The sequence below is a fragment of the Cervus canadensis genome, chromosome 14, assembly GCF_019320065.1.
Source record: "Cervus canadensis isolate Bull #8, Minnesota chromosome 14, ASM1932006v1, whole genome shotgun sequence".
NCBI lineage: Eukaryota > Metazoa > Chordata > Mammalia > Artiodactyla > Cervidae > Cervus > Cervus canadensis.
Window position 1 is genome coordinate 3,225,159 of NC_057399.1, and position 23,774 is coordinate 3,248,932.

The 23,774-nt window shown below is 39.0% G+C and overlaps 1 protein-coding gene and 1 non-coding gene across 2 annotated transcripts in view; one reads left to right on the top strand and one right to left on the bottom strand.

Moving 5' to 3' along the window:
* XKR6 (XK related 6) overlaps nucleotides 1-23,774 on the top strand; it is a 255,255-nt gene that overhangs the window by 35,962 nt on the left and 195,519 nt on the right. The window lies entirely within an intron of this gene.
* On the bottom strand, nucleotides 10,161-10,267 carry LOC122453424. The gene has a single exon (XR_006273047.1). It is a non-coding gene; the product is annotated as a U6 spliceosomal RNA (small nuclear RNA).

Here is a 23,774-nt window from a genome sequence, read left to right on the forward strand (position 1 = left end):
CTTGATTATACCAAGGATCCAGTATGGCAGATAGACTTGGCTTATCCTCTCAGCTACAAGATGGCTGCAGCAGTTCTAAGCATCAGCTCTCCAGTCAGCAACGTCTAGAGGCAGGAAGAGAGAAGATCCCTTCTTTGTGTTCATTTTTAAGAATAAGCAAAATTTCCAGGAGTACTCTTTCTAGGTCAGAGTTGTCACATGCCCATTCCTACACCAATCACTGACAAGATTAGGGGGAATTTACCATTATTAGCTCAGTGATTCTTAGTCAATGATTCTCAGACTGTGTGTACCAGAATAACCTGGAGAACTTCTTAAAACACAGATTGGTGGCCCTTACCTCTAGAGTTTTTGATTTACTACTTTGAATCGGGGACTGAGGATTTGCTTTCTTCACAAGTTGTGGGCGATGCCACTGCTACTGGAGATGGGCTCAGTCTTCCCTTAAAGTGCGTGGCCAAACGGATATCCAGACAAAGCAAGAGATGAGGTGTGTGGGGGCAGTGTGAGGTAAGCTGCTGTCCATTTCTATCATATAGACCAGCATTTCTCCTAGATGTTCTGACACACCAAAGTGTGGTTGTTACTGTAAGTTGTACAGAATTTAGTAGTAAGTTATATGCAGATGGTACCACCCTTATGGCACAAAGTGAAGAAGCACTAAAGAGCCTCTTGATGAAAGTGATAGAGGAGAGTGAAGAAGTTGGCTTAAAGCTCAACATTCAGAAAACTAAGATCATGGCGTCTGGTCCCATCACTTCATGGCAAATAGATGGGGAAACAGTGGAAACAGTGGCAGACTTTATTTTTTTGGGCTCCAAAATCACTGTAGATGGTGAATGCAGCCATGAAATTAAAAGACACTTGCTCCTTGGAAGAAAAGTTATGACCAACCTAGACAGCATATTAAAAAGCAGAGACATTACTTTGCCAACAAAGGTCCGTCTAGTCAAAGCTATGGTTTTTCCAGTAGTCATGTATGGATGTGAGATTATAAAGAAAGCTGGGTACCAAAGAATTGATGCTTTTGAACTGTGATGTTGGAGAAGACTCTTGAGAGTCGCTTGGACTGCCAGAAGATCTAACCAGTCCATCCTAAAGAAAATCAGTCTGGAATATCCTTTGAAAAGACTGATGCTGAAGCTGAAGCTCCAATACTTTGACCTGATTCGAAGAGCTGACTCAATTGAAAAGACCCTGATGCTGGGAAAGATTGAAGGTGGGAGGAGAAGGGGATGACAGAGGATGAGACTTCTGGATGGCATCACCAACTCAATGGGCACAAGTTTGAGTAAACTCCAGGAGGTGGTGGACAGGGAGGCCTGGCGTGCTGCGATTCATGGGGTTGCAAAGAGTCGGACACGACTGAGCGACTGAACTAATGACTTGAGAATGACTTTTGTAAATCATAGGAGTAGATCAAGTAGATTACAAGAACATGGTTGTTACTCTCTGACATGCTTTCTTGAGTGAGGAGAGAAAATGATTGCCGTTCAGTGAAGGCGCAGAGAATATACTCTTCCAGTGGTATATAGTGCCTATTAATAATAGCTGACAGTGGTAGTTCATAGTGTACTAATTACGTTAAAACATCAGACTCATTCATTAGATAGGGTCTGGTAACATCCACATTTCACGAGGCAGAAAACTGAGGCACAGAGAGGCTAAGGAATTTGCCTGGTGTCATGGAGTCAGGAAGTGGTAGAGCTGGGCTTCAAAACCCTGCAGTTTGGCCTCACAGCTCCTACTTTTAACTGTATGTTCTACTGTCATTTGGGGCTGAATATGTTGCAGGCCTTGAGAGGTTTCAGTTTATATTTTTGGCTTGTGTCAGTATGGTAGGGTTAATGTGGTGGGAATTCTTCTCTCCCTCCAGTCCCTCCCTCCTTCATCTCTGCCTGTTTGTAATGGATGCATTTGAACGTACATGTGGAACTTAGAGCATTGTGTTTGCAATGTCTGCTTACTTTTTGCAACCTATGCATTTTATAAACCTGCCTTCCATGTTGTTTTGCACCTACTGGGGAGAAAGAAAATTGTGTAGATAGGATCGAGCACAGAGACCTATGGTTAAACACTTAAGTTTTTGTTGTTGTTGAATATGATGGTATGGAGGTGGCATCTTCATAAGAGCAGTTCTGTCAGTCAGTCTTTATGGCAAATAATGAACTAAACACAAAGGTTTTTAGCTGCTCCAGAGTGGTTGGGAAAGCTAAAGAAGCTCTGACCAAGCTTCCAAGCACGACTTCCAAAAGCAGAATGAAGAGCTGATCTGCCTCTTTTCTTGCCATGCCCTGCTTAGCACGTCAGGCTCTCGCCGCACTGATGACCTGGCCGTGTCCTCTCTCTCGCAGGCTGCTCCCTCTGCCTGATACACCCAACCCACCGCCTCTGACAGATGCTTCCCATCCTAGATCTCCTTCTAAAGTTTTCATTTTTTTTGATCCTTCCATCTTACTCTCCTCAGACAGCTGATGCTCCTGCTCCATGCTTCCCTGTTGTGGTACCTAGATGTTTGTTATTGTTTGTTGGTCTGTTTGTCCCCACTCATTGCATGGTAGCACATTACAGTGCTTGAATGTAGGGAGTTGAATGGCTCAAATTTTAAAAATCACTAATTACACATTTGGAGTTTCATTACCAAGAAACAGATGCCAATCACAAACTTCTAAGTTGTAATTTATAATTTTCTTAATTGTAATTGATAGATTTTTGCTTTGGTTTGAGTAAAATACCCTTTATGGCATGTCTAATGTAACTTAATGGAGATTGGAAAACTGGTTTGTAAGCTAATGGTTCTTTGAAGTTTGGAAACTGAATCTGAGAAGTCTAGATGAAACTAGACTTTTAAAAATGAACTTTTTAAATTTTTGAACAGTTCTGTGTTTTCAGAAAAGTTGTAAAGACAGCATAGAGAGTTCCTCCACTGCTAAATCTTACGTTACCACGGTGAAGCGAAGCAAAGTGAAGCGGCTCAGTCGTGTCCGACCCTTTGCGACCCCGTGGACTGCAGCCCACCAGGCTTCTCCGTCCATGGGATTTTCCAGGCAAGAGTACTGGAGTGGGTTGCCATTTCCTTCTCCAGGGGATCTTCCTGACCCAGGGATCAAACCCGGGTCTCCCGCATTGTAGGCAGACGCTTTATCCTCTGAGCCACCAGGGAAGCCCTACATTATCATGGTACGTTTGTCCAAACCAGGACGCCAATATTGATGCATTACTATTAGCTAAAATCCAAGTTCTTTGTTTGAATTTCACCAGTTTTCCTATTTGTATCTTCTCTCTGTTCCAGGATCCAGTCCAGGGAGCCAAACTGCATTTTGTTGTCATATCTCCTCGGTCTCCTTTCGGCTGTGACAGTTTCAGTATTTCTTTGTTTTCATGACCCTGACAGTTTTGGGGAGTACTGGTCAGGCATTTTGTAGAACGTTACTCAGTTTGGATTTCTCCAATGTTTTTTTCATGGTTATACTGAGGTCATGGATTTTGCCCTTCTTGATATATTGCTGTCAAGGGGCTCATGATGCCTCCATGACATCATGGGTGAGGTTAACCTTCATCACTGGGGTAAGGTGGTGTTTACCAGGTTTCTTCACTTTAGTCTTTTTCTCTTGCCTTTCTCTTCTTTGGAAGCGAGTCACTCAGTGGCCCACCCTCCAGGACTCTGAGCGCATGTGTGTGAGGGGTCTGAGCTCTACCTCCTGGAGGGGCGTTGGCAGCATGTTACTTAGAAGTCTACAAGCACGGTGTGTTCCTTCTCTCCCGCAAAGTAAATGTTTAGATTCATCGCTCTGCAGTCACTCTGCAGGCATATTGATGACAATTTAATAGACACTTAACGGGTCTCACAGGTACCGTGCTGATTTAGGGGGCATATTTTAAAATTCTTTGGAGTCACATGCCTCTTTGAGAAACTGATAATTGCTGTAGACTTTAGGGGCCTCACAGGTCTTTGACTTCATTTAAGATCATCTCTGCCTTCCAGTAATTCAGTTCAACCAAGGAGACGGCAAGAAAATAAAATACATGTTGCCTGCTGTCAGGGAAGCTTGAGTTTAGTGTTTTGAAAACATAGATAAAGGAGTAGTTTTGTTTTGGGTGAAACACTACGGAAAGTTATGGAGAGGCGGTGCCATTTGAATTTGGCCTTGAAGAATGAGAAAGTTAAATCAACTAAAGGTTGGAAAAACATTCTAAGCAGAGGGAACACAAGGAATAAGACCTATTAAAAAAGGCATGGTGAAGATTTAGGTCTTGCCATGGTATTGCTGAAGTGGGAGGTGGGCTAGATATAAAATTGGAGTGGTAAGAGAAGGTCTACCCAAGAGGATTGAGTAACTTTCTCAGTTTATAAGTTTTGAAATGTTTAAATGACTATGTGATGATTTTGCCTGCAAATTATTTTCATCCTTAGTTTCACAGCTCTGTAATTTACTACTTCACTTGCATGTATAGTTAAAGAGTGAGTAGGAGGTGAGGAGATGTCGACCACTTTCTCAAGACTTTTGGACATGAAGGGACTTGAGGCAGTAGAGAACTGGAAGAGATTGTGGGGTTCAGAGAAGTTTATTCAAGTTGGGGCAGACTTGCATGTATTTAAATAAAAGGAAGGACCCAGTAGAGAAGGAAAGAGGGTAATTGAAATAAACCTACTAAAAAGGTGGGAAGGTTGGTCCAACAATAATGAATTGATACTCTGCCTCAGGAAAGAATGAGGAAAAATCTAATATATAATGAATGACTCCTGTACATTGTATTTAGAATTATCAGACTTATGTAAGGCTTACAGTTGGCTTATGGGTAAATTGGGCTGTGGCCTGACCTTCAGCCTTACTGCTACTGTATTCATTGTGCATATTTAATTCCTTTTATAAATATGTTTAAGGTCTTTGCTAAGTTCTGGTGATAGGAGAATGTATCAGAGTTCATGCTTTTGATGAACTGAGTTGAGGTCGTTAAGGATACAGGATAGGTATATGAAAGGATCAAAAATAAATATAAAGGGAGAATTTTAACAGTTTGTTCTCATGCCTGTGGCTGCAGGCTTTGGCCAGAGCAGGCACTCTTCATTTCTTTTCAGGCTATGGGGAAAACGAAGTTAGGGTCTGTGGTAATTTACCCTGTTCTAGTTTCTCGTTTAGAAGTGAATTCAGATGGTTGCACACTTAGTAATCCTTACTGGGCATTTTTCTTTTATTCTTAGATAATTTTAACTGTAAACTGTGAAGAGGGTTAATTTTTATGGTGACCTCTTTTCTTTCTTTTAAGTTAAGCCACAGTGTTAATTGCTAATTTCTTATCTGATAGATACTCATAATAAAAGAATCACCCTCTTACGAGGAAAATTATTCCTAAATAAAGCTTTAAAATTTAGCACATGTTTGAACATAGACTTGACCCTGTGCTTGAAAAAAGGAGGTTTTTGGTCATTGTTATAATGCCCTTTGGGCATGGTATTAATTGACTTTAGAAATTAAAATGAAACTTCATTAGGCAGCCATTATTCTTGCATTAATATTCTTTCTGCTCTGAATCCTTACTGAGAAAACATACACTCTTTAGATATATATTTTTTTATATGTATGTTTAATCTATATATTTATATACAAACCTTGTATACTGGTTTTATTGTTGAAAACCCGTGTAGTATTTTAATGACAAATAAAGGTGTGAGGAGTGTTTGAAGAGAAATTTTAATAAGGTTATATCATTTGTACTAATAATTGACTGAAGACTGTAAGGTCAGTAGATTTTGTGCTTCTAGACTCGTTCAATCAGCAAGCATGTGCAAGAGCATCATGTATATAGCGGAGGATAAGAAAGTCATGGTTTCTGTGTCAAGCTTCCAGTCTAGTGGAAACAAATTGAACAAGAGTAGTTGATGCTGTTATTTGATGTGGGTATATGTAGGTGCTTATTACCTCATTTGCACCAGCAGAGACCTCTTTAGTATTCTGAAATCTGCAGCAGAGAGATGAGTAGCATCGATAGAAGAGTGGGGGAAGGATGTATGAGGCGGTGGGCACAGTTATGAGGAAGGGAGTGTGCCTGTGGAGAGTGGGGTCCTGCACAAGCAGACCCAGAAGGTGAAGTGTATGTAAGCAGGAGGAGTGCAGGATGTGGTGACTAGCCCACCGGTGAGGGTCTTGTAATTTAAGGCTTCTGACTGTATCCTAAAGGGTCCAGAAAGCCACTGTGGGCAAAGATCAGATTCTCTTTTTAAATATTGGGGAGGTCACTCTGGAGTAGAGCAGAGGGGAACAGAGGTTGATGAGAGGTTTGAGCAAATATGGCAAGGCCAGTTAGCCTTGTGTGATCACAGTCTGCAGTGGGTGATGATGGATGCTTTATGAGAATTCAGTAATAAACTATTTTGAGAGATCTGAAATAGGTGAAAAGCTGGATACTTGTATAAAACAAATAGCACGTGCCTCTTTTACGTGTAAAGCTTTGTATAGTGTATATAGTTCTTGAATCTCATTTAAGGATCCTGAATTACACTGAGGATCTGTATCCTAAAGACGGTACAAGGCTATTATGAAAACTAATCATTTTTCCCCACTCTGGGGAGGGGATGTCCCTTGTTTGTTTTAATTTTTAATCAAACTTTAATATTCAAATTATAAAGTCTTTTGGCCTTACTGATTTGAAAACAGACTTTCTTTTCAGTTTGAAACATACCTGACCTCCTCTCTGGATTATTTGACCCTTAATTAACTCCTAAGGCACAGAATTCAATCTGCCCAAATGTTAAACAGTGCCATTTAAAATTGGAAGCCCAAAGCAAAACAGGCTGAGGTGACCACATCCAAGCCAAGCAGACTTGTTCTGAGTAACAAAATAGGCTTGTTAAATGAGCGCAATTCCAGGGAATATGTCATATGAAGACAGGAGAAGCAGGTACCAGTGGTTGGGGGACTCAGGATGAAACCATGGGCCTGGCCAGAAGTTTCTTAATTGTTTTCCTCCTCTTTCATGCAGCTCAGATAAATATGAACTTTTTACCTGTGTGAAAATTTTATATGAATGGTTCCATATACAAATCATATAGATTCCTTGGTGTGTGACTTCTTTAGCTCAGCGTTGTTTTGGAGATTCAGCTCTGTTGTTGGGTATAGTTGCAGATTGCTCTTTTGCCTTGCTGTATAGTGTTCCATTGTCTGAATATATAATTTGCTTATTTGTACTAATATTCATGGGCATTTGGATTGTCTTGGTTTTTGGATATTAGGAATAATGATACTATGAACATGTTTGCCCCTTGTCTTTTGATGCACACATCTCTATTGGGTATGTCTCTAAGAGTAAATTTCTTTGTTGGTTTTAATACTTTGTGTTTATTTTAGCTTTCTGTCGTGTTATTTCTTTTATTTTTTATTTGGTTTTTTATTTTGTTTTTTCTTTCTGCACATTGTCTTATGATCAGTTTTAGTAGATACTGACAAACATTTTTATAAAATGATGGTTTCTCTTTATAATTTGTACTCCTAGTAGCATTTTGCTTTACATCCTTGTTAACTCCTAGTATTGCTTATTTTAGTCTATTGGGTATATAAAACTCCATTCAGTGTTAGTATACTTTTATGTTTAATTTTATAGCTGATACTTTTCTTATTTCAGAATTTTCTGGTCAGTCTTACCTTTTTTTTTTTTTTTATTAGTTGGAGGCTAATTACTTCACAACATTTCAGTGGGTTTTGTCATACATTGATATGAATCAGCCACAGTCTTACCTTTCAGTCAAGGTGAACTTTAGGATCATTTTGCAGTTTACAAAGTATGTTGGAATTTTTATTTAGAATGTTACTGATTTATAAGTTACTTTGAAGTGAATTGGCAGCTTGCCATATTGAGTCTTCCAATTCAAAACCAGACACTTCCCAGTTAATTTGAGGCTTCTTTTATGTTCTCCAGTTGAGTGATATGGATTCTTTATACAGATCATGCACATTTCTTACTAAGTGGATACCTCATTGTTATGAGTTTTTAAAAGTCTGAATATGATATTTTTAAATTTTCTAATTGGAATACAAACCTTGATAAGGTATATTATTTCTTTAATGTTTAGCTGTATTTTTTCTATTGATATTATTATATTCCTCAGTTTTAGTAAGTTAAATTAACATGCCTTTTCATGTGTGGTACGTGTATTTGTGTGTTTTATTATTTTCCTTTTTTAAAGGAATTGGAAATTTTTCTTTCATCTGTTCATAGGGACACTTTAAATAGCCTTAGAACACCCTATTCCTTGACTGTGTAACAAATCATGCATGAAATACCTGGATTTGATACTTGGAATGTAGCTTTTTTGCTTTCTTTGTTCCATGCAAGATATTAGCCATTTATGGTTATTGTTCTTTGAATCAGTTTTGCTGACTCTTTATTCATTGGACCTTATTCTCATAATCAGCATTGAGTTAAGAAATTAGTCACCTATAATTTTTTTCACTTTTCTTCTTCTCATTTTTAGTTATGTGTATTTATCTATGACCTCTCTTTAACTTTTGAGTAGGCTGATTAGTGACTTATAGGTTATATTGAATTTTATTTCTAAGACACAGCCCTTTTTTGTGTGTGGATTTCAATTGATGGCATTCATAATGCCTCTTCTCTGGTTTCCTAAATTCATGTTTTGTTTTGTTTTGTTTTTCTGACTTCTTCATTTGTATACTTAATTTATTTCATTCTTTTTTTTTCCCATTTATTTTTATTAGTTGGAGGCTAATTACTTTACAGTATTGTAGTGGTTTTTGCCATACATTGACATGAATCAGCCATGGATTTACATGTGTTTCCCATCCTGAACCCCCCTCCCACCTCCCTCCCCATCCCATCCCTCTGGGTCATCCCAGTGCACCAGCCCCGAGCACTTGTCTCATGCATCCAACCTGGGCTGGTGATCTGTTTCACCCTTGATGGTATACTTGTTTCGATGCTGTTCTCTCAGAACATCCCACCCTCGCCTTCTCCCACAGAGTCTAAAAGTCTGTTCTGTACATCTGTGTCTCTTTTTCTGTTTTGCATATAGGGTTATCGTTACCATCTTTTAAATTCCATATATATGTGTTAGTATACTGTATTGGTGTTTATCTTTCTGGCTTACTTCACTCTGTATAATGGGCTCCAGTTTCATCCATCTCATTAGAACTGATTCAAATGAATTCTTTTTAATGGCTGAGTAATATTCCATGGTGTATATGTACCACAGCTTCCTTATCCATTCGTCTGCTGATGGGCATCTAGGTTGCTTCCATGTCCTGGCTATTATAAACAGTGCTGCGATGAACATTGGGGTGCACGTGTCTCTTTCAGATCTGGTTTCTCGGTGTGTATGCCCAGGAGTGGGATTGCTGGGTCATATGGCAGGTCTATTTCCAGTTTTTTAAGGAATCTCCACACTGTTCTCCATAGTGGCTGTACTAGTTTGCATTCCCACCAACAGTGTAAGAGGGTTCCCTTTTCTCCACACCCTCTCCAGCGTTTATTGCTTGTAGACTTTTGGATAGCAGCCATTCTGACTGGCATGTAGTGGTACCTCATTGTGGTTTTGATTTGCATTTCTCTGATAATGAGTGATGTTGAGCATCTTTTCATGTGTTTGTTAGCCATCTGTATGTCTTCTTTGGAGAAATGTCTGGAAAAATGACCAGTTTTCCCAGCACCACTTGTTAAAGAGGTTGTCTTTTTTCCATTGTATATTCTTGCCTCTTTTGTCAAAGATAAGGTGTCCGTAGGTATGTGGATATATCTCTGGGCTTTCTATTCTGTTCCATTGATCTATATTCCTGTCTTTGTGCCAGTACCATACTGTCTTGATGATTGTGGCTTTGTAGTAGAGCCTGAAGTCAGGCAGGTTGATTCCTCCAGTTCCATTCTTCTTTCTCAAGATTGCTTTGGCTATTTGAGGTTTTTTGTATTTCCATATAAATTGTGAAATTATTTGTTCTAGTTCTGTGAAGAATACTGTTGGTAGCTTGATAGGGATTGCATTGAATCTGTAGATTGCTTTGGGTAGTATACTCATTTTCACAATATTGATTCTTCCAATCCATGAATACGGTATGTTTCTCCATCTATGTGTGTCCTCTTTGATTTCTTTCATCAGTGTTTTATAGTTTTCTATGTTTAGGTCTTTTGTTTCTTTAGGTAGATATACTCCTAAAAATATGGAATGCTTCACGAATTTGCATGTCATCCTTGCGCAGGGGCCATGCTAATCTTCTCTGTATCGTTCCAATTTTAGTATATGTGCTGCTGAAGTGAGCACTGATTTTATTTCATTCTTATTCAGTAACATAGACATTTAAACTGTGAACTTTCTCATATTAAAGATTTGGTAGTGACCTGTAGATTCTGACATGGTTTTAAGTTTAATTATAATTTTTGAGATAATCTATAATTATGTATTTGATTTCCCCTTTGGTCTAATATTTATTTTTGAGAGAGTATTTTAAATTCTGGTAGGTTAGTGGATTTTTGGTTGGCTTTGCTGTTGTCATAAATCTCCAGTTTTATTTTATCATGATTAGAGTGTTTGAGTTATTTCTTCTTTTTGTAATTTGTTAAGATGTTCTCTACTGGTCTAATATTTCACTCTTTGTGTAGTGTTGTGACTCCTTGAATAGAAGAACAGTTCTCTTTTTATGATGTAGAGTTAGATGTGAGTGCATAGATATGAGTATGCGCCTGTGTGTCTCAGCTTAATATTTTTCTATATTCTTAACTTTTTACTTACTCCATCTGTCGTGGCCTGAAATAAGTTTATTAGTAACTTTTATTGATGGATGATTTTATGTCTGTTTTTCCTTTGTGGTATTAAATATGTAATATGCACATATTTAGATTTTTAAGTTTCATTGAAATATAATTGGCTTACAGAACACTATGCACATTTGAAGCATATAATTTGGTATGTTTTGGAATGTTTATCACCCTTGAGAGTCAAAGTTAAGATAATTAACATATATATCACTGTTCAAAGTTTCCTTGTGCACCTTTATAACTCTTTATTATCCCTTCCCTAGGCAGCTATTCATTTGCTTTTTCACTATAGATTGGTTTACCTTTTCTAGAATTTTATGCTAATGAAATTATATACTATGTCCTCTTTTTTTTTTTTCCTTAACTCATCATAATTATTTTTAGACTCAACCATGCTGGTGGATGTATTAATAGTTCATTCCTTTTTTTGGCTGGAATTATTCCATTGTAGAGACACTAGTTTGTCTATCCATTCATCTGTTAATGTATACTTGGGTTGTTTCCAGTTTGGAGCTATTATAAATAAATATGCCATGAACATTTGTGTACAAATCTTTGAGCTTTTTCTTTAGGTGGTAAGTACCTAGTTGTGGAATGGCTAGATCAAATGGGAGGTATATGTTTAAGGTTTTAAGACATTGTTACTGTTTTCCAAAGTGGTTTTACCATTTGGTATTTCCATGAGCTGCGTGAGAGTTATTTACTGTTGCTTCAGATCCTTGCTAAGTCAGTTTGCTAGGGCTACCATAACCAAACACCATAGACTGAGGGGCTTAAACAACAGAAATGAATTTCCTTGTGATTCCTGAGGGTGGAAGTCCAAGATGGAGGTGTTAGCAGAGTTGCTTTCTCCTGAGGCCACTTTCCTTGTTTTGTAAATGATTGCTGCTCTGTTGTTGCCTGTCACACAGTCTTTTCTTTATAGTCTTGTTCTGTGTCTAAATTTCCTCTTCTTAAAGATAAGTAAATAAATAAATAAATAAATTTCCTCTTCTTGTAGGGTCAGATTGGATTAGGGCCCCGCTCTAACTTTGTTTTAGTTTAATCATCTCTTTAAAGATCCACATATTCTGAGGTACTGGGGGTTAGGGCTTCAGCCCCTGAAGTTTGGGGCACACAGTTCAGACCAACACTTGTTCAGTGGAATCAGTTGTGATTTTAGCCTTTGTGTGGATCACAGCAAACTGGAAAATTCTTCAATAGATGGAAATACCAGACCACCTGACCTGCCTCCTGAGAAATCTGTATGCAGGTCAAGAAGCAACAGTTAGAACCAGACATGGAATAACAGACTGGTTCCAAATTGGGAAGGGAGTACATCAAGGCTGTATATTGTCACCTTGCTTATTTAACTTCTGTGCAGAGTACATCATGCAGAATGCTGGGCTGGAGGAAGCACAAGCTGGAATCAAGACTGCAGGGAGAAATATCAGTGTCCTCAGGTATGCAGATGATACCACCCTAATGGCAAAAAGCAAAGAGGAACTAAAGAGCTTCTTGATGGAAGTGAACGAGGAGAGTGAAAAAGTTGGCTTAAAACTCAGCATTCAGCAAACTAAGATCATGGCATCTGGTCCTATCACTTCATGACAAATAGATGGGGAAACAATGGAAACAGTGAGAGACTTTATTTTCTTGAGCTCCAAAATCACTGCAGATGGTGATTGCAGCCATGAAATTAAAAGACACTTGCTCCTTGGAAGAAAAGTTATGACCAACCTAGACAGCATATTAAAAAGCAGAGAGATTACTTTGCTGACAAATGTCTGTCTAGTCAAAGCTATGGTTTTTCTAATAGTCCTGTATGGATGTGAGAAGACAGCTGAGCACCAGAGAACTGATGCTTTTGAACTGTGGTGTTGGAGAAGACTTGAGAGTCCCTTGGACTGCAAGGAGATCAAACCAGTCAATCCTAAAAGAAATCAGTCCTGATATTCATTGGAAGGCTTGAAGCTGAAGCCCCAGTACTTTGGCCATCTGATGCAAAGAACTGACTCACTGGAAAAGATCCTGATGCTGGGAAAGATTGAAGACAGGGGGAGAAGGGGACAACAGAGGATGAGACGCTTGGATGGCACATGGGTTTGAGCATTCTCCAGGAGTTGGGAAGCCTGGTGTGCTGCAGTCCATGGGGTTGCAAAGAGTCAAACATGATTGAGTGGCTGAACTGAACTAAAGAGATGCATCGTGGTATCAGTTGACATTTCTCTAAATGACTAATATTGTTGAGCATATTTTCATCTGCTTGTTGCCATCCATATATCTTCTTTGGCAAGGTATCTGTTAAAATTTCATGCTCATTTTAAAATTAGGACGGTTTGGTTTCTTACTGTTGAGTACTGAGAAATGTTTATTTTGGATACAAGTTCTTTATCACATACATGCTTTGAAAATATTTTCTGCCAGTCTCTGGTTTGTGTTTTTATTCTTGTAACAATATCTTCTAATGAGCAGAAGTTTTAAATTTTGATGAAATCTGTTTTATTTTATTTTTTTAAATTAATTTATTTATTTTTTCAGTGGGTTTTGTCATACATTGATATGAATCAGCAATAGATTTACACGTATTCCCCATCCCGATCCCCCCCTCCCCCCTCCCTCTCCACCCGATTCCTCTGGGTCTTCCCAGTGCACCAGGCCGGAGCACTTTGTCTCATGCATCCCACCTGGGCTGGTGACCTGTTTCACCATAGATAATATACATGCTGTTCTTTCGAAACATCCCACCCTCACCTTCTCCCACAGAGTTCAAAAGTCTGTTCTGTACTTCTGTGTCTCTTTTTCTGTTTTGCATTAGGGTTGTCGTTACCATCTTTCTAAATTCCATATATATGTGTTAGTATGCTGTAATGTTCTTTTCTTTCTGGCTTACTTCACTCTGTATAATGGGCTCCAGTTTCATCCATCTCATTAGAACTGGTTCAAATGAATTCTTTTTAACGGCTGAGTAATATTCCATGGTGTATATGTACCACAGCTTCCTTATCCATTCATCTGCTGATGGGCATCTAGGTTGCTTCCATGTCCTGGCTATTATAAACAGTGCTGCGATGAACATTGGGGTGCACGTGTCTCTTTCAGATCTGGTTTCCTCAGTGTGTATGCCCAGAAGTGGTTGCTGGGTCATATGGCAGTTCTATTTCCAGTTTGTTAAAGAAATCTCCACACTGTTCTCCATAGTGGCTGTACTAGTTTGCATTCCCACCAACAGTGTAAGAGGGTTCCCTTTTCTCCACACCCTCTCCAGCATTTATTGCTTGTAGACTTTTGGATAGCAGCCATCTGACTGGCGTGTAATGGTACCTCATTGTGGTTTTGATTTGCATTTCTCTGATAATGAGTGATGTTGAGCATCTTTTCATGTGTTTGTTAGCCATCTGTATGTCTTCTTTGGAGAAATGTCTGTTTAGTTCTTTGGCCCATTTTTTGATTGGGTCATTTATTTTTCTGGAATTGAGCTTCAAGAGTTGCTTGTATATTTTTGAGATTAATCCTTTGTCTGTTTCTTCGTTTGCTATTATTTTCTCCCAATCTGAGGGCTGTCTTTTCACCTTACTTATAGTTTCCTTTGTAGTGCAAAAGTTTGATGAAATCTGTTTTATTAATTTATTCTTTTATGGATTGTGCTTCTGGTGTTGTATATTAGACATCTTTGACAAACCCAGGTACACAAAGATTGTCTTCTGTGTTATCTTATAGAAGTTTTACAGTTTTATGGGTTATATCTAGGTCTATGCTGTGATCCACTTTGTTGCCTTTTTTGGGTGTATAATATGAAGTATAGATCAGGGTTTTTTGTTTTTTTTTTGCTTATCAGCATCCAATTATTCTAGTTCATTTGTTGACAAGTTATTCTTTACTGAATTGCCTCTGCACCTTCGCTGAAAATCAGTTGCCCATAAATGTGTGATTCTATTTCTGAGCTCTGTTCTGTGCCATTGACCTTTTTGTGTATCTTAATGCAAATATCACGTTCTCTTGAATTACTGTAACTTTAAAAATTAGTCTTGAAGCCTCTTACTCTAAGTCTTCAAATACTCTTCTTCCTGAAAGTTGTTCTGGCTCTTTTTAATAGTAGAAACTTGTCTGAAAAATATAGTTTCTTTTCTTATATTAGATTTGTAACCAGTGTTCTGTTCCTCAAATAAAATAAATTCTGATTCTAATCCTTGATTATTCATACTAGTCAGAGAAAATGGTGGGAAAGCTGTACCTGCCAGTGTTTTGACATGTGATATGTCCTAAGTATGGATGATTCATTGTGGGAAGTACCTGTAGGATCTCCCTATGTTCCCTGCATTCATAACAATCTTTCTGGAATGGATTTTATGAATTTTTTTTCATTTATTTTTATGGGATGGATTTTAAGGGCAGAGTTTTAGCAGGTAATCATCTTCTAAGGTAGAGGCACATGTTTTAAGAATGTGGTTTACATTGAGTACAGTGATGAGAAGACCCTACCTTACTGCTCTTCTGTCTTCAGGGAGGAAAAGGGGTTGATGCCTGCTTCAGGTAGGGCAGTTAGAGAGAAGGGGCTTAGGGCATTTACTGTGGGTCAGGGGAGAGTGGTTTCAAGAAATAGGATTTCAGACTTAAGTCTTATTTTGGGGTATGTTTTATTTGTCAGTTTTGTTCCAGTATTTGTTTGTTTGTCTTAATTCTAAAGATCTTAGGACTCATGTACAATTCAGAAAGCCCGAGATTTAAGAGGAGATGATAAAGAGAAAAAAAGGACTGAAAAGATTCAGAACTAACCTGTTTTCTTACTTTTATTTCTGTTCAGCAAAATCTCCCTGCTTGTGCTTCATATTGTTCATATTGTGGAATGGTATTTTTCCATTTAGGAAAAGTATTTTGCTTCCTTATTCCATTTGACCCAAAAGAGCAGATTTTAGACCTTCTCCCTGCTCTCCTTTTTCTTCCAGAAAACTAGGGGCTGCTGAGATGTGGTGGCAGTTTGTGTGACCTTCCCCTAGAGTGGGGCAGTAGAGAACCTACTACCCCAGATAATGACTCAGATAATGACTTTAAGGAGATCCTCATGTATCGTTGAGATGCAAAGGCTACCGTCTAGGTTTGAAAGAGAACATCTCCTAACTCTTCTGGTTAGAATACGGGAATGAAGAAAGATTTCCATTGACCTTGTTCCCCCTGTAGTCTTTGCAGTTGTTGTTGTTTTTCTGTTTTATTATCTAGTATGTGTTGGTTTCTTGGAAGAATTAAAACATAATTTCAGTCGACATCTCCTCACTGCATATAGCTCTCGAGGAAGCTTCGTGGTAGAATGGTGGCTCTTTGCTGCTGCTGCTCCCCTGCCCAGGCTTCGGAAATATCAGAGAGGAATGTGGAGACATTTATGTTTTTTTTATATAAGTATGAGTCCAAAGGATGCTTTTGAGGAAATACAGGTGATTGGAGGATGAGGCTTTTTGATGGACGATCAGGACCAAAAGTAGGAAGCCAGGTCATGAATGACCTCGTTGTTCAGTTGCTGTCATGTCAGACTCTTTGCTACCCCATGAATTGCAGCACACCAGTGAATGACCTCATTCATAAGCAAGTAAAGTGTTTAGACTTCATTCTGTTAGTGAGGGGAAGTCATTGCTAGGTTTTAAAATAGGAGGTGACATGTTCTGGTTGGGTCTGTGGTGTAATGGTAGGCACCGAGTTAATTCTGTTTTGGGTGTGGGCTGGTTGTGAGATCTTGACATATCCTTGGGAAATAAACATAGGTTTTAAAAGGAACCAGGCTATTGGGAACGGTGGGAGTTTGCGCAAAGTGTTTGAGCTGCCTCCCTGCTTCTGAAGGAGGACTTTAAAAGCCCTGCTAGTAATGCTTTTCCCAGCAAAGGTTAGTCTGTTCTTCTGCATACAGTTCTTCCAGGAGTCAGCTAAGTCTTAGACTTTAATATGTTAGTATTTGTTCCTTTCCAGATCTCCCTGGAGAGTTCTTGGCTGCATTCTTTCCTTGGGGTCTGCGCTGCCTTATACTTTCACAAAATAAAACTGGGATCCTCAGTTCTTGCCCCTTCTCCAGGAAGGGAACCTGAAGGACATTTGGCCCAAAGATCTGTGTTTAGTTCCAGGGTTCAGAATGATGATTTATCGCTCCAGTCCACCTTCAATTTGCCTCTCACAAGGAGGTGTTTTGTATGAAGTTGGTACCACCTTTCTGTAGATCTGTCAAAATGTGATCCTGGCTGGTTATAAACATAACAATGATAATACTTTAGTTCTGACGCCTAAAAGCAATAAAGCTTTCAGTAAACGTGCGTTTAAATTCCAGCCCTGGTGCCCGTGTGCACCCTCCCCCTTGCGTGCTTGTGTTTAAAGCCAGTTACGTTCCTAGGTTTGCAGTGTAACTTGCCGTTCAGTATTTCTCTTCAACATAACACTAGATGTCAAATGAAATTTTTCCTTATTTTCCTTACAGATGGTTTTTTATCTCAGAAATGTGTAAATTTTCTTATAACCCTTCTTTTTGACTTGATCTATTTGACTTGACTCAAGCAAACTTCTGTCCCTGGCACTTATATTTTGGGCATTTCCACTGGAAGTTTTTTTCCAGGGCTGGAGATGAGGACACATCACATTACAGGTGGAAAGGAATGTAAATGGCCAAAACTAATGAAAAGTACATGTACATAGGAGAATAGTGTGAAGAAAGTAAAAGTTGAACATTAGGTGATTAGCAAGTAAGACAGAGGTTTGAATAAGAGGTTTAGTTGAGAGGTGATTATTATGACTATAGAATAGAGTTGCTTAGACAGTGCCTCTTAGAACCACCACCTGTGGCTGTGATGCACTGACTTAGACTTTGAAGACATTTAATGTCTGTAATAGATTATTTGGTTCAGTTCAGTCGCTCAGTCGTGTCCGACTCTCTGTGACCCCATGGATTGCAGCATACCAGACTTCCCTGTCCATCACCAGCTCCCAGAGCTTGCTCAAACTCATGTCCATCGAGTAGGTGGTGCCTACTCAGTAGAGGTGCCATCCTCTATCATCCCCTTCTCCTCCCACCTTCCATCTTTCCCAGCATCAGGGTCTTTTCCAATGAGTCAGTTCTTCGCATCAGTGGCCAGAGTATTGGGTTTTCAGCTTCAGCATCAGTCCTTCCAATGAATATTCAGGACTGATCTCCTTTAGGATGGACTGGTTGGATCTCCTTGCAGTCCAAGGGACTCTCAAGAGTCTTCTCCAACACCACGGCTCAAAAGCATCAATTCTTCTGTGCTCAGTTTTCTTTATGGAAAAGAAATTATTTGGAATTATTGGGTGAGTGCTTTTCAAAGTGTGGTCCTGGCATAGCAGCATCCCATCACTGGTACTTGTTAAGAGCACAAATTATTGAGCCCACCCCAGACTTGAACCAGAATCTCTGGTGGTGAGCCCCGTAGCCCTGAAGTTTAAGGCCCAAATGTTAGAGAAGATATGGCTCTGGGTCAGTAGTGCTAGGAAATTATGCTAGTTAAATACTGTGGTGCTGGAGAAGACATTTGAGAATTCCATGAATAGCAAAGAGATCAAACAAGTCAATGCTAAAGGAAACCAACCCTGAATATTCATTGGAAGGGCTGTTGCTGAAGCTTCAGTATTTTGGCCACCTGATGCAAAGAGCTGACTCATTGGAAGCTGGTGGGAAAGATTGAGGCCTAGAGGAGGAAGAGGCAACAGAGGATAAGATGGTCGGATGGCATCACTGACTCAGTGGACATGAGACTGAGCAAATTCTGGGAGATGGTGAAGGACAGGGAACCCTGGCATGCTGGGAGATAGTGAAGGACAGGGAAGCCTGGCGTGCTGCAGTTCATGGGGTCGCAAAGTATTGGACAGAACTGAGCGACTGAACAACAACAGTGTAATTGAGTACTTTGTTTTAGAGATCTTTTCTCTTCTTTTTTGCTCTGGTAATCCTTATTTGTAGCTATAATGTCAATGAAAAAAAAAAATTCCAAAGACTTGATGTTGTATTGAGTGTTACGTGTTCAGGTTCCACTCAGTGAGCAGCTTGCATTTTCTATAGCTTTACAGCTCTCAGCCTTTCTCTGTAGTTTTTAGATGGACAGGGTAAGTATACCCTCTTTCTCTTTCTTTAGGTTTTTAATCAGGATTATGCCTCTTTAGATTTCCATATGGAAATGTGTGTGTGGTTTTAGGAATTGAAATTTACTTGAAAGATATACAAAGAAGAGAGTCTTAATAGTAATTGAAATAGAGAATTGATGGAAAACATTTTATTGAGGTTTTCTTTTGAATTTGTGATATGAGAAGGGAAAATTCCTTAGAAACATAGATTTCATGATCTAACTAAAGTTAATATTTAAAAATTATTTTTGAGTGGTTTAGTGATATAAACTATAAAATCAAAGATACACAGTCTACCTGTCATCCTTGTCCCTCAGCCACTGGTTCTCTACCCCCGAGTCAGCCAATGTTGTTTGCCTATCCTTTTATATACATGTGCACGCACACACACATTTATAAATACATTACTGTTAAAGTATATTTATTTTTTTCCATAAAGAGTGGCATACCATACCTTTTATGATGGACAGTTACATTTTTGAAATCTTTTGCTGGTGCTGCTGTACTGTATTAAGCGTAAATGTACACCACACATGCATACATATACACATACACATCTAACCTTCACACATGTGTTAATGTATCAATATATCTATAGCGTAAGTTTCTAGAAGTTTACTAGCCATGTCACCAGGAGTATATGCCTGTGCAATTTTGATAGCTGTTGTCACATTGCCCTTTGTAAAAGCTGCACCAGTTTGAACTCCCACCAGTAGTGCAAGTAAGTGCTTATTTCTCCACAGCACCAACAAATTATTTTGAAGTTTTGCCAGTGTGGTTGGTAAAAAGTAATTTCTGAGCATAGTTTTAATTACGTATCATGTTGATCATCTGTTTATTTGTTTTCCTTTCCCATGAATTTCTGTCTGGTGGCTCAGACAGTAAAGAATCTGCCCACAATGCCAGAGACCCAGGTTCGATCCCTGGGTTGGAAAGATCCCTTGGAGAAGGGAATGATAACTGACTCCAGTATTCTTGCCTGGGAAATCCCATGGACACAGGAGCCTGGCTACAGTCCATGGGGTCTCAAAAAGTTGTACACGACTGAGTGACTAACTGTTTCTTTCATCCCATGAATTGCTGGTAGCTTTTGAATATACCTCTATAACTTTTCATTTACTCAACCAATATTCTTTGAGGAACTTCTCTCTAGCATTTTGTGAGCCTGAGAGATACCAAATTGAAAAGTTTGCTCTGGGGTCGATTTTTGTTTTTGGAAGATGGAAGACACTTTGAAATGAAGCATGCTGAAGAAGACAAGCCAGGAAAAGAGGGTGTGTTTGAAAGTACACAAAGAAAATGGCTGGTTGATAGAGGATTTAGGGAACCATAAAATGCCTGTTTAGTTAGAGATGTATTGTGTGTGATGTCATGACATCATTTCTAGGTCTTCTCAGAATTCACATTGTTTGATTATAAAATCTACTATTTGGAAACACATTTATTTTTCACATGATTAATGTTAATATTGCTGCAGTTATGTGGAATATTAAGAAGGATTGAAGGCTTCAATGGTTTTATGGTGATTCTAGTAGGTGTGTACATACTTGGATTCAGCGTTCTGTATAAAGGCCCCTAACTTTACTTCTCACTATCATGCCCCTTCCACATTACTTCTCTCTTTGTCTGGATGCCCCGTGACTGTGATGGAAGGTCCACAGTCTACCTTACAGTGTTTCATACAAGGTTCTCAATGCCTGTCCTGTAGGCAAAGTGCCCAGAGCTGAGCTAGATCACAGCAGATCCCAAGTAGGTCATAATGAGAACAAGATGCAGAGCAGGCCAAAGAAAGATTTTGTTTTTTTAAGGGCCAAGTATTAGCCATAGTCGAGAGATCCTACCCCCTTAGCTGAAAGAATTCCAAGGAGACCATACCGCTTAGGTTCAGATTTTGAGTGACCCTTTCCTATATGTCAGTGCCCTTGGCATTCTCTGTGTAACGTCCCAATCCTAGTTTTTGTCTGAAATCCTGATGAATCCAAGGAGCATTGATGGATACTGTGAGGAGAGAAGAAAGAAACTGTGAATTTCCCTTTAGAGATCTACCATACTATTAATGACACACTGCTCTAGTATGTCTAGTATACATTTACCATTGTAAAATGCTTGTTCTTTGGAAAACTTGAAAACTTAAGGTGCAAGTCTTGACTAGAAAGTGAAGAGGAACTGAATTTTTAACTATTTGCTCAAAAATATATCATTTTGGAATCATTAAAAATTAATAAATTTTAAACCGAGTTAACAGTTTAACAGCAACCCCAAAATAATTAAAACATGAAGCCACCCAACCGTTAGAAACTACCGGCACAGAGCAGGTGAGCAGCGGGGGCTCACTACGCAGCACGCTGAGCCGTATGCGGTGCCTCGTGATGACCTGGGATGGAGAGTAACCTGGAAAATACACAGCCGGGTCACTGCTGCCCGCCTACAGCTCACGCAGCACTGCAGACCAGCTGTGTCTCAGCAGCGACAACAAACACATGAAACCAGCTGCTCAGTACTTTTATGTGAATGCTAAATGCTAGCCTAGTTCTAGAACTGAAAATGACTGACTTGTCTTTCTAGAAGTATATGTTTTGAATATGTAATGAGATTTCTTTTCCCGTGGCTTTGAAGAATTGATTTTACTACTTTATTGTCAGACCTTTAATGTAAGAAGTGTGATCAGGGATTTTTCCATGCAATCTGGCACAAGAATTCAGATTGACACTTGAGCTTTGTACCTCAAATACCCCTTTTCCTTATCTGCTGTTATATATCAAATAGATGAGATTTTTTTCAAGTGAAGATTGAATTGTTTTCTCACATTTATTGTGAACTGGCAGAAAAATGAAGAGGATCTTTCTTTGAGACAGTTAGCTTTGGCTGGATAGAAAATATTCCTGTTTGTCTTACTTCCTTGTCCTTTTCACCTGGATTTTTAAAACTAGGTACAAGTGCAAAGTCCAAAAGTAAATTTAGGATGAATTAAAATTCTGGTTGAATTAAGATACTGTAATTTAGTTATATGGCATTTGACATTAAATGTATGTAATTCTTTTTTAAAATTTTTAGTTATTTTTTTAATTGAATGATAATTGCTTTACAGAATTTTCTTGTTTTCTGTCAAACCTCAACATGAATCAGCCATAGATATACATATATCCCCTCCCTTTTGAACCTGCCTCTCATCTCCCTCCCCACCCCACCCTTCTAGGTTGATACAGAGCAGCTGTTTGAGTTTCCTGAGACATACAGCAAATTTCTGTTGGCTGTCTGTTTTATATATATAATGTAAGTTTCCATGTTACTCCCTCCATACATCTCACCCTCTCCTGACCTCTCCCCCTGTCCATAAGTCTGTTCTCTATGTCTGTTTCTCCTTTGCTGCCCTGCAAATAAATTGTTCAGTACCATTTTTTCCAGATTCTGTGTATGTGATTAGTATACAATATTTATCTTTCTCTTTCTGACTTACTTCACTCTGTATAATAGGCTCTAGGTTCATCCATCTCATCAGAACTGACTCAAATGCCTTCCTTTTGATGGCTGAGTAATATTCCATTGTGTGTATGTACCACAACTTCTTTATCCATTCATCTGTTGCTGGACATCTAGATTGCTTCCATGTTCTAGCTATTATAAATAGTGCTGCAGTGAACAATGGGATTCATGTGTCTTTTGCAATTTTGGTTTCCTCAGGGTATATGCCTAGGTTTGGGATTGCTGGGTCATATGGTGCTTTTATTCCTAGTTTTTTAAAGAATCTCCATACCAAAAAAAAAAAAATCTCCATACCATCTTCCATAGTGGTTGTGTCAGTTTACATTCCCACCAACAGTGCAAGACTGTTCCCTTTTCTTCACACCCTCTCCAGCATTTATTGTTTGTAGACTTTTGGATGATGGCCATTCTGACTGGTGTGAGGTGATATCTCATTGTAGTTTTGATTTGTATTTCTCTCACAATGAACGATGTGTTTGTTATCTGTCTGTATGTCTTCTTTGGAGAAATGTCTGCCTAGGTCTTTTTCCCACTTTTTGATTGGGTTGTTTGTTTTTCTAGTATTGAATTGTATGAGCTGCTTGTATATTTTGGAAATTAATCCTTTGTCAGTTTTTCATTTGCTATTATTTTCTCCCATTCTGAGGGTTGTCTTTTCACCTTGCTGATAGTTTCCTTTGCTGTGCAAAAGCTGTTAAGTTTAATCAGGTCCCACTTGTTTACCTTTGTTTTTATTTCCATTACTCTAGGAGTGGGTCATCGGAGAAGGCAGTGGCACCCCACTCCAGTACTCTTGCCTGGAAAATCCCATGGATGGAGGAGCCTGGTAGGCTGCAGTCCATGGAGTTGCGAAAAGTCGGACACAGCTGAGCAACTTCACTTTCACTTTTCACTTTCATGCATTGGAGGAGGAAATGGCAACCCACTCCAGTATTCTTGCCTGGAGAATCCCAGGGATGGGGGAGCCTGGTGGGCTGCCATCTATGGGGTTGCACAGAGTCAGACATGACTGAAGCGACTTAACAGCAGCAGCAACTGGAGTGGGTGATAGAGGATCTTGCTTTGATTTATGTCATCGAGTGTTCTGCCTGTGTTTTCCTCTGAGTTTTCTAGTTTCTGGCCTTACATTTAGGTCTTTAATCCATTTTGAGTTTATCTTTGTGTATGGTGTTAGGAAGTGTTCTAATTTCATTCTTTTACATGTAGCTGTCCAGTTTTTCCAGCACCATTTATTGAAAAGGCTGTCTTTGCCCCACGATATATTCTTGCCTCCTTTGTCAAAAATAAGTTACCCATAGGTGCATGGGTTTATTTCTGGGCTTTTTATCTTGTTCCATTGGTCTATATTTCTGTTTTTGTGCCAGTACCACACTGTCTTGATGACTGTAGCTTTGTAGTCTAATCTGAAGTCAGGAAGGTTGATTCCTCCAACTCCATTCTTC